The 12,298-nt window shown below is 34.0% G+C and overlaps 1 long non-coding RNA gene across 1 annotated transcript; it reads right to left on the reverse strand.

Moving 5' to 3' along the window:
* Window positions 1–2,276: 2,276 nt before the first annotated feature.
* On the reverse strand, window positions 2,277–6,354 carry LOC148783546 (uncharacterized). The gene is made up of 5 exons (XR_016045037.1): window positions 6,157–6,354; window positions 3,788–4,213; window positions 3,091–3,253; window positions 2,637–2,861; window positions 2,277–2,523 (listed from the first exon to the last, which is right to left on the reverse strand). It is a non-coding gene; the product is annotated as an uncharacterized LOC148783546 (long non-coding RNA).
* Window positions 6,355–12,298: the final 5,944 nt, after the last annotated feature.

Below are 12,298 nucleotides of genomic sequence, written 5' to 3' on the forward strand. Positions count from 1 at the left end.
CAAAATTCCACCTCTAGGAGGGGCGCATGCCCTAGGCTCAACGCTGGGCACTTGCCTAGGTGGGTTCCGTATCACCTAGGCGGCCATCTAGGGACAGCTGCCCAGATTGGCCACGTAAGCCCAAGCCTTCTGGACTGCCTAGGCGCCAAGCGGTCCGCTTTTTAACTGCTCATTCCTATGAGCATCTAGTCACAATATTGCTTTATGGGAAAGATACTATAGAGATGGAGGATGTGACTTCAAGTCTTCTCTCTAATGATTTGAGGAAGAGACAGGATAATACTCAGCCACATGCAGATAGTTTAATGGCTTGGCTAGATGGAGATCTGTTGAGAGAAGTGCAAAGAGACATGACAAACAATGTTGGTCCAAATCCAAATCTAGATCAAGAAAAAGTAATATTTATTACAATTATTGCAAGAAAAAAAAGCATGCTAAGAATGCTTGTTAGAAACTCAAAGAGAAAGAAAGACGAGCTTCTGAAGCAGCCAATATAATTGATGGAAACTCAGATAAGTGGAACAGATAATGTGTTGTCGGTCTCGACAAATTATGACAACTCTAAAGACTCGTGGGTTCTTGATTCAGGATGTTCCTATCATATGTACCCTCATCGAGAGTGGTTCATCATATATAAGAGCATTGATGGTGAATCAGTTTTGATGGGGAATGATGCAATATGCAAGACCCTTGGTGTTAGGCCAATTATTATTAAGATGTATGATGGAATTGTCAGAACCGTAACTGATGTTAGACAAGTTCCATATTTGAAGAAGAATCTTATTTCTCTAAGTTGCCTTAGACTCCAATGCCTGCAAATTTGTTGGAGAAGGTGGAGTTCTGAAGATTCTTAAGGGTGCTCCGGTTATGATGAAAGGCAAGAAGACTAGACCGAATTTATACATGCTGCATGGGAATAGTATCACAGATAGAGTAGCAAATTATGTTTCTGATGATAGTGATTCTGACTTGACTCAGTTGTGACATATGAGATTAGGCCAGATGGGTGAGAGAGGTTTTGATGGAACTTAACAAACGCCAATCGATCAATGGCATGAAGAAGTGCAAGTTGGACTTCTGTGAGCATTGTGTTTATGGTAAGTAGTATAGGGTGCAGTTTCGCATGTTAAAACATACTACAAAAGGTATTCTTGACTATATTCATTCAGATATTTGGGGTCCTACATCGGTTGTCTCAAAAGGGGGATATCTATACTTTGTTTCTTTCATAGATGATTTCTCTAAAAAGATATGGATTTACATATTGAAGAAAAAAGTAGACGTATTTAACACATTCAAACATTGGAAAGCTATGATCGAAAGACAGACTGAAAATAAGGTAAAGTGCTTGAGAACTGACAAGAACTGGAAAGGCAGATGTATTTAACACATTCAAATTCATTCTTGCTTTCATTAAATAAATTTGTACAGTGAAAGGGTATACTGAAGGACCTTTATTCTCTCACACCAAACTCTCTCTCTCTCTCTCTCTCTCTCTCTCTAATCTCTTCATTTGAATTCACATCGAAGAGAGCTCTCTGGTCATTAGGGATATGATAGTGAAATAATTTTTCTTCCCAATACAGTTATTTATTAGGAATAAAGTACACAAGATGTTGCTGCACCAATCAAGAGATGTAAACAAAAAAACGAGGAACAATTACTAGGACCTTCAACTTTCCTAAAATATAACTTTAAAACGTAGCACACATGTGATCAATTTTGAAAAAATTATGACAAGGTGGGCAACAAAATGTAGATAGACCTAAAAGAAAGCAACGATAATAACTAAGAAAATACACGTTCTATATGGAAAATTGATCACCAGAAACTTCTGGCTATGCAATCAAATTACTATATCAGTTAAACCATAGCTTTTTTGTTGCAAATAGTTTCCTCTCAAAAGGTTTACGTCAATGGTGAAATACAATGAGTCTACTCGTTCCACATTGCCTCCTTCCAAAATGAAAATAAAAAGAGTATAATGAATCTACTCCTACTTTCTATGCTTCCAATATGAAAATAAATGAATTTACTCCTTCTACATTTGTTCCTCTTGATTGTCCTCATCGAAATGGTCAGCCCTAAAGGCTTGAACACATGGTTTGCCTTGGCCCACTACCACCCTATATATTGCAGTGAAGAAGAAACTCACTTTGCCAACAGATTACAAATGGCTGCAAAATCTCCGGCCATCGTAGACACAAGACATTGGTCATTCATAATATGATTAGAATTCTAGGGGACATTTGAAAAGAGAAAACAAAATTATAGGGGACATTTGACGTTGCATTTCAATTACATTTATAAAGAGGTACAAAGCTAGTTGAATTTTTAGACAAAACAAACATTGCATGATAAGCATGTAATTGCAACTTTTTCATCAATAGAAGTATCAAAGCATAAACAAAGAGATGTATAAGAACCCAAATCAATAAAGTTATCTATTTCATGAGTTTCATGCCATAACTAGACATGTTCCACAATTTCACAGGACTCATCTCTCTTTTGTTGACATTCAACCTATAATAAGAAAAACCATTGTAAGCATTTACGCAATTCAAATTACATTCATAAATACTAAGAGATATGGAGCAAGATATATAAAGATATATGAAGCAATCATCCATTCATACTTTGGACGTGCGAAGCATGGACAATTTCTTTTGTCGTGTCCACTCCCTTTACAAACTACATACTTTCGAATCCCTTCCTTCGCTTCTTCTTTCACTTTTTCTTTCTTCGCTTTCTCTTCCTCTTGCTCAGCCCGAGATTTATATCTAATATTAGTAGGTTGCCCTTTTGTTCGTGCCCGTGGGGGCTCAAGGATGTTATGGAAAGGGTTGCCCTCAGTCGTTTTGCTAGTGCCACCAATAACATTCTCATTAGAAGTGGTATTAAGGGTCTTGGCAACATTATGAGTATCTACTATACGCCCAATTTTGGCTTCAACCTTAGCATATGCTTCTGCTAGAACGGACATTACTAATTCATGGATATCTACACTTTTTGAGACATGGTGTGCAAGTTTTCAAGCTATTGACAAACCACATTAAATGAATAGAGCGAGTGAGTTCAGAAATTTCTAACCCCTTGAAAGACGCACCATGTTCCCCAATTCCCATATTTATAGACATGCAGGTAGTTGCTAGCAATGCATCTTACTCCATGTATTCATTAATGTCCCCCATATTAGGCTCAATGGTGTCCCCTATATTGTCTTCATTTGAAGACATGGGAGATGACATGCTACCTGAAAAGGTGAGATTCAACTTAGGTAATTGAAAGACCCTACAATAAATACAAAGTTCTTAGTACTATTTCACCACAATACATGATATTGATATAGGCTTAACCAAATAAGCCCATTGAACTATTTTGTTCCCTTAAAGAAAAAAGTGATCCAGATGACTTAAAATAATGGTCCTTAATATAGCGCGAAGACTCTTATGGCAACAATTAAAAAAAGAGTGCAAGCTTTATTCCCTGGTCTGTGAGCTTTATCTAAAGCTCACCAAACAAACTAAGCTAAAGAAAGATATATATATAGAGAGAGAGACCACATAACTTGAGTAAAAGAAGCCATGATCAATGTGCAGAAACTAGCCAATTCTAATACTACATTAGCGATCAAAACAACACGATCAAACTCCACCATATTAATCAAATCAATTTCTATGAATACGAGCAATACAAATCAATTTCTATGGAATCTTTGTTTCCCCAATTTTCATAAGACTGAGGCATAGACCAAAATGCAGAATATTTTCCTAGAGAGAGTCTGTACCTTTTTCTCCTCTTCTTGCTTCGTCTTCTATGTTGAGAGAAAGTGGGAGACCAAGCTGCAGAGGGCACAAACTCACAAGAGAGAGAGAGAGAGAGAGAGAGAGGGAGCAGGGCACAAACGCGCGAGAGACAGAGGGCAGTTGGGTACAAACTCGAGGAGAGAGAAAGAGGGCAGGCCTGAAGTAGCTAGAAAGAGCGAGAGAGTAAGATGGAGGGGTTAAACTAAAGAGAGAGAGAGAGAGAGAGAGAGAGAGAGAGAGAGAGAGAGAGAGAGAGAGAGGGCAGGGCAGCCGACAGAATCAGAGATGGGAGAGATAGAGGGGGCAGCATAAGAGCGAGAGACTTGGGTCTTTTTGTTTGAGAGAGAGAGAGAGACCCGTTGCCCAATAACATTAAAGGGACAGAGTATTGTGGTTCGTCAGGCTATCTGCATAGGTTGATTTGAAATGGGTTCGAAATTAAGCCAAAAGGGATCACAACCGTTAAAAGTCTGCAAGGTGATCGCACCCGTTTAGCTCACCCTATTGATATAGGCAGGCCGACAAACAATATCATTTTCATATATATATATATATATATATATATATATATATATATATAGAAAAACTCTTCCCAATGCCTATAAGTGAAAATGAACAGTGATTTCGCATACTCTCATCACCAGCTAAACTTTATCGCACAGTCACAGTTGTTTGGTAGTGTTTCAATTTTAATTTTTTTACAAATTTAAATTACTTGAAATTTGGAGTGTGTGTATATCTTAGTGATGCGCACTGAATAAAAATATGAAAAAAAGTAATTCACAAAATATACATTGACCTAAATACCCTCAAAAAATTATAGGGGTATTTTGGTCAATGTATATTTTGTGAATTACTTTTTTTCATATTTTTATCAGGTTCGCCTCACTAAGATGTACACGCGCTCCAAATTTCAGATCATTCCAAATTTTTTTAAAAAATAAAAGACTACCGGACAATCGTGACCGTACGATAAACTTTGGACGATAATGAAGGTAGGCAAAATCACTGTTCATTTTCACCTATAAAAAGATATATAAAAGATACTACAAAATTCCTATAGGCGAAAATGAACAGTGATTTCGTCTACCCTCATCACCATCCAAAATTCATAACACAGTCACGATTGTTCGGTAGTGTTTCATTTTTTTTACAAATCGGAATGAAATGAAATTTGGAGCGTGTATTCATCAAAAATAGGCAAATGAATAAAAAATATCAAAAAAAATTTTACTTGAAATAAATTGACCAAAATACCCCCTAAATTTTTCAGGGGAATTTTGATCAATATATTTTTCACGAATTATTTTTTTATATTTTTATTAGGTGTACCTCACTATTATATACATACGTTCCAAATTTCAGGTTATTCTAATTTGTAAAAAAAATGAAAAAATAAAACACTACCAAACAATCGTGACTATGCGAAGAACTTTGGACAGTAATGAGGGTAGGCAAAATCACTGTACATTTTTTCCTATATATATATATATATATATATATATATAAGTAATGATCCTTTGAGACCCTCCCACACCCATTTGTATAGGACACCAAAGGATTACCATTAAATTTGGCATAGATCTCTAGAAAAGTTATCTCATGGGTGTGGGATATGAATTTTCTAGAGATTTGTACCAAATTTAATGGTGATCCTTTGAGGTTCTACACATATGGGTGTGGGAGGGTCTTATAAAATCACTACTCATATATATATATATATATATATATATATATATATATATATAGAAAAAACTCATGTCAACCCATGGGCTCATGGAACAGTATAAGCCCAACGGCCCAGATAGAATCTGGACCGATCCAATGATCACAATTGTATTTCGTAATTGAATTTAAATTTTTTTTTCTACAATCCAAATTACTTGAAATTTGAAGTGTATATTCTTCAAGAATAGTAGAATTTAATAAAAATATAAAAAATAATTCAAATGAAATAAATTGATCAAAATGCCCCCGAAAAAGTTTCGGGGGCATTTTGATCAATTTATTTCATGTGAATTATGTTTTTTAATATTTTTATTAGTTGCACCTTGATGAGAAGAGTTTATGATCCAAATTTTATGCTATTTTTATTTGTATAAAAAATGTTAAAATTATATTACCGATATGCAGTCCTGATCGTCAGATCAGCCCAGATTTAATTTGGACAATTAGGCTTATACTATTCCATGATCTAGTGGGCTCACCCTAGCGCTCCCACGCACACACATATATATATGTACTGTAACACATTACAGACTAGACATACTGAGCAAACTGTATCTAAACAAATTGTAGCTAAAACTGTCTTACAGACTCATGAAAAGAAATAAAAAAAAGAAGGGCCTACTGTTTGGAAATGCAGTAACTGCAGAAAGCCTTCCACTGATTTGGACAATAACTTGGGAGACTGTCCCAATTACAATCACACATAGACTAAGAAAGACTGATTTACAAGAGTGAGAAGAAAGTGGAGAGAGAGAGGGAGAGAGTCTTCTTTGTTGTCTGGAAGATCGACCAAAGGATACGACCAAGGGATGCCTCAACCTTCTGAGGCTTCAGGTATTTATAGAGGCTTGTATGAGGCGGACTTCAATTCCAATTTATTTCTGGTTTGTTACTTTTACAGGGCTAATAGATGTGTGCCAAATGGTTGGTGATCAATCCATCCTATTCTGTCGTCAGCAAATGGAATCCACGTGGACGGGTTGGATTGAAAGCATCTTGGAAAGGTGGTCAAAAGATAAAGAGGGAATCTTACTTTATATAAAGTAAGAGATGTTTAGCCAAAGGAATCTGCTTTATGTCGATATGTTGTCTTATCATGATAAAGGAGGATGGTAAGTGACAAATAAGTATTGACAGGTGTCTTCTTCAGGGAATCTTTACTGTTGATAGTGCGGCTTTACTGTTGGTAGTGCGGCTTTATTATGACAAAAGTTGATTATATGCTTTATTGCTGATATGACTTTTGTGAGGAAAATTGGATCGGGTCGGGTCAATATAGTGTCTGCTTTTTCGAACAGTCATGAGCAGACTGGTCTTCATTGTGTTTAGGTTCTTCTGGATCTTCTGGTTCTGTTCCTTCATTATATATCTGAGCTGTTTCTGCTTCTTTTGAAAATATCTTCAGTAATTCTTTTTCTAGCTCTGCTTTAGTAGCCTGAGGGTTTTTCTTTTTCATTATTGATATATATTCTGATGAGCTATTTGGGTTTGTATATGAGTTATAAGCTATAGGTATTATTAGGCTCAAGATGATGGCAGACAAAGACGTCCCACCATTTTATTGAAATTTGTTTACCCAAGCATGGTATATATTGATAATTCTGTGTCATATTAGGAGATATTGCATATGCCCACTTTAAAATCCATGGTACTTGGTATAGAGCGGTGAAATACAAATGGTAATTGATATTGGGATCTCTCCCATTGTGGTCAATAAATTTGTCTTGGGATAATTGCTAGACTTCGGGCATTATTTGGGTTCTGGATCCCCAGACCATAAACCAGTCCTTAAACCAGTTTGGGAATGGGTCTGTAACTGGCAATTTAAATTGAAGAAACCGGGTATGAGAATTGTACTGGTTTTGTACGGTTAAGACTTTGTGTGAGGCTTCAATATATTCAGAATACCTATAATGTTTATTTGGGAATTCAAGGGATATTAATCTCTTAGCTTTTGATGGATCTGATCCCCATTCACTGAAATGCATGACTTTTCGTATTTGCAATTTTGAATAAGATATTATTTTTGAGTTTTTCTGATAATAATGAGCTATGGTAATTGAACTTGTCTCAAGTAGTAGCATTTCAAACCATTCTCTGGTTTTTATGCCATAATAAGGGTTTAGGTTATTACAAAGATAATATCGAGCTAATGTATTTGGGTCATCAGTCATATGAATATCTTCTATTATTATGTCTTCAATAAAAGCAGTTGCTTCACATTGAGATTTAATAGTAGGCTTTCTAGGTATGGAGGATTGTAAAAATAATGGTGTTTGTGGAGATGATAGAGGTTGGCTTAAATATGTAGGATAGACTGGACTATTTGGGTTGCTTGGAGAATATGGGGTCAAATTTCTAAGTGGTGATGGTGATGAACTGGCTGGAACTTGATCCAATGTCATATCCATTGGCATTTTGCCTAGATTATTATTATTGGGATTCATATTCATATTTTTATTAAACAAAATTAGTGCTAAAGAGAGTTCTTCAGGGTCAGATTGATCTGTTCTGCTCCCCTTCAAAAATTCACGTATAAGAAAATCAGGTAGATGATTAGAACTGCCATGTAAATGTTCAATAGTAAAATCAAAGGCAGAGAGAATAGCTTGCCACTTAGCAAATATCTATTTAGAAGCTAAATTTTGCACATCTTTAACTAATATATCTTTAGCTGCTTTGCAATCAGTACGAATTAAAAAATTAGTATTCATAATATCACTTTGGAATTTAGTAACACAATGAACTATAGCTAAAATTTCTTTTTTAACTGTAGATTAATTTTGTTGAGTAGGATTCCATGCTTTAGATGTATATCTTACTAACTGTTCTGTTGAATTTATTCGTTATTTGAGAATTCCTCCTAATCTTAATTGTGAAGCATCACATTCAATTATTTTAAATGCATCTGGATCAGGAAGTGAAAGATATGGTAATTCTTTAGATTTGAGTTTAAGTTTTTTGACTGCTTCAGTATGAATAGTAGTCCATGGGGGAGGATTCTTTTTTAATCTATGATATAATGGTTTTGCATCTAGTGCTAAGTTTTGATAAAAATCTACTTTATAATTTAGATATCCTAAAAATCTTTGTAGTTCCTTTTTATCTAGTATAATATCTTGGAACTTGTCGGCAAATTGTATGGATCTATCTATTGGTATGATTGTTCCTTGAGATATATTATGTCCTAAAAATCTAATTTTTGTTTGAAATAAACTCATATTTTTTGCTGAGACAACTAACCTTGCATGTTTAACTGCATTTATAAAAATATTAATATGTTTTATATGTTGTGGTATATTTTCAGAAAAAATTAATACATCATCAATGTAGACATTCATAAATTTTAAATAAGGATTGAATACATCATTTATAATTCTTTGGAATTCTGATAGAGCATTTTTTAATCCAAAAGGCATAACATTCTATTCATATTGTCTAAAAGGAACATTAAAAGTTGTTTTATATATATCTTCTTATTTTATCTAAATTTGCCAGTAGCCAGATTTTATATCAAATTTTGAAAAGATATAAGCATTTAGCAATCTATCTAATAAATCTTTTTTATTAGGTATAGGATATCGAATCCATCGAAGTGCTTTATTTAATGGTTTATAATTTATTACAAGTCGTGGTACTCCTCTTTCTTGTTCTGTATTTTTATTGACATAAAAAGCAGCACAACTCCAAGGGGAAGTACTTGGTCTAATTAATCCTTTCATTAATAATCCATCTATTTCTAATTTGTAAAATTCTAGTAATTGTGTATTCATTTGTATAAGCCTTGCCTTTGTAGGTATTTTGGATTCATGAAAAGTAGATTCATATGGTAAACTTATCTTTTTTTGCAGAGACAACTAACCTTGCATGTTTAACTGCATTTATAAAAATATTTTAATTCAATCTTTTAATTGTTGTATTTCTGATTTAACTTTATTTATTTCCTTTTTTAATTCTATTATTGTTGGTTCTTTTTGAACTATATCTTTCTTATTTATTCTTTTAATTATTTCAGCAAAATTGTATCCATCGGGAGTTTTTATCAAAGGTGCAGGTTTATTTTTTGTTTTCGTACTGTTAATGAATTGAGTTATAGTTTCTCATTTTTCATCTGGGTCTGTGATCTTTTCTATTAGATCTAATATGAGAGTATATTATTTAGATAGCATATTGCAAGCGCATTCTTGCATTTCTTTATCAGATTCTTCAGTACTATTCTATATGAGATTTTCATCTTTTATATTTCCTATTAATGAATTATCACTAGAACTTTTTGAAGTACTTTTTTTCGATCATGAGTCTGTAAGACAGTTTTAGCTACAGTTTGTTTAGATATAGTTTGCTCAGTATGTCTAGTCTGTAATATATTACAGTCCATATATGTTCCAGTCTATTTGAGTCTGTAATTGTTATGTGTAACAAAATCTGTAATTATTATGATTAATAATGTAATTTAGAGTTGTTTTCAGTATTAAAGTGTATAAATCCTCTTATACTACTTGGTTATTAGTTGACATATATCCATTTTCATTATTTGTAATTATTAGCATATTATTATATTTAGGTTATTTTAGACTGTTAGCATAAAGGGTATTTTAGACTGTTAGCATAAAGGGATGATCTTGGCTTAAATTGGTATCAGAGCGGTGAAATACGTATGGTAATAGATATTGGGATCTCTCCCATGTGGTCAATAAATTTGTCTTGGGATAATTGCAAGGCTTCGAGCATTATTTGGGTTTTGAATCCTCAAACCATAAACCAGTCTATGAACCAGTTTGGAAATGGGTCTGTAACTGGCAATTTAAATTGAACAAACCAGGTATGAGAATTGTACTGGTTTTGTACAGTTAAGACTTTGTGCCAGACTTCAATATATTCAGAATACCTATAATGTTTATTTGGGAATTAAAGGGATATTATTCTCTTAGCTCTGGATGGATCTGATTCCCATTCACTGAAATGCATGACTTTTCGTATTTGCAATTTTGAATAAGATATTACTTTTGAGTTCTTCTGATAATAATGAGCTATGGTAATTGAACCAGTCTCAAGTAGTAGCATTTCAAACCATTCTCTGGTTTTTATGCCATAAGAAGGGTTTAGGTTATTACAAAGATAATATCGAGCTAATGTATTTGGGTCATCAGTCATATGAATATCTTCTATTTCAATAAAAGCAGTTGCTTCATATTGAGATTTAACAGTAGGTTTTCTAGGTATGGAGGATTGTAAAAATAATGGTGTTTGTGGAGATGGTGGAGGTTGGCTTGAATATGTAGGATATACTGGACTATTTGGGTTGCTTGGAGAATATGGGGTCAAATTTCTAAGTGGTGATGGTGATGAACCGGCTGGAACTAGATCCAATGTCATATCCATTGGCATTTTGCCTCGATTATTATTATTAAGATTCATATTCATATTTTTATTAAACAAAATTAGTGCTAAAAAGAGTGCTTCAGGGTCAGATTGATCTGTTCTGCCCCCTGCAAAAATTCACGTGTAAGAAAGTCAGGTAGATGATTAAAACTGCCATGCAAATGTTCAATAGTAAAATCAAAGGCAGAGAGAATAGCTTGCCACCTAGCAAATATCTGTTTAGAAACTAAATTTTGCATATCTTTAACTAAGATATCTTTAGCTGCTTTGCAATTAGTACGAATTAAAAAAGTAGTATTCAGAATATCATTTTGGAATTTAGTAACACAATGAACTATAGCCTTGGCGACTTCCTGGTTATGGTTGCCTACCTTCCTCCTTTATCATGATAAGATAGCATACCGACATAAAGCAGATTCCTTTTGCTAAACATCTCTTACTTTATATAAAGTAAGATTCCCTCTTTATCTTTTGACCACCTTTCCAAGATGCTTTCAATCCAACCCGTCCACGTGGATTCCATTTGCTGCCGACCGAATAGGATGGGCTGATCACCAACCATTTGGCACACATCTATTAGCCCTGTAAAAGTAACAAACCAAAAATAAATTGGAATTGAAGTCCGCCTCATACAAGCCTCTATAAATACCTGAAGCCTCAGAAGGTTGAGGCATCCCTTGGTCGCATCGTTTGGTCGATCTTCCAAACAACGAAGAAGACTCTCTCCCTCTCCCTCTCCACTTTCTTCTCACTCTTGTAAATCAGTCTTTCTTAGTCTATGTGTGAGTGTAATTGGGATAGTCTCACAAGTTATTGTCCAAATCAGTGGAAGGCTTTCTGCAGTTGCTGCATTTACAAACAATAAGCCCTTCTTTCTTTTATTTCTGTTCATGAGTCAGTAAGACAGTTTTAGCTACAATTTATTTAGATACAGTTTGCTCAGTATATCTGGTCTGTAATATGTTACAGTCGATATATGTTCCAGTCTATTTGAGTATGTAATTATTATGTGTGACAAAATCGGTAATTATTATGATTAATAATGCAATTTAGAGTTGTTTTCAGTAAAGTGTATGAATCCTCTTACACTACTTGGTTATTAGTTGACATATATCCATTTTCATTATTTGTAATTATTAGCATATTATTATATTTAGGTTATTTTAGACTGTTAGCATAAAGGGCATAAGATATCTACAGGCAAATTCAGATAAAAGACAAAGATAGATATAAACAGCTTTTAATGTTCGTTTTGGACAATATGCATGGAATGATATGCCCTTTGGATTAAAAAATGCTCCATCAGAATTTCAAAGAATCATGAATGATGTATTCAATCCTTATTTAAAATTTATGATAGTTTAAATTGATGATGTATTAAT

Source organism: Amborella trichopoda, chromosome 1, assembly GCF_054954075.1.
Source record: "Amborella trichopoda isolate Santa Cruz 75 chromosome 1, AtrichopodaSantaCruz75HAP2 v2.0, whole genome shotgun sequence".
NCBI lineage: Eukaryota > Viridiplantae > Streptophyta > Magnoliopsida > Amborellales > Amborellaceae > Amborella > Amborella trichopoda.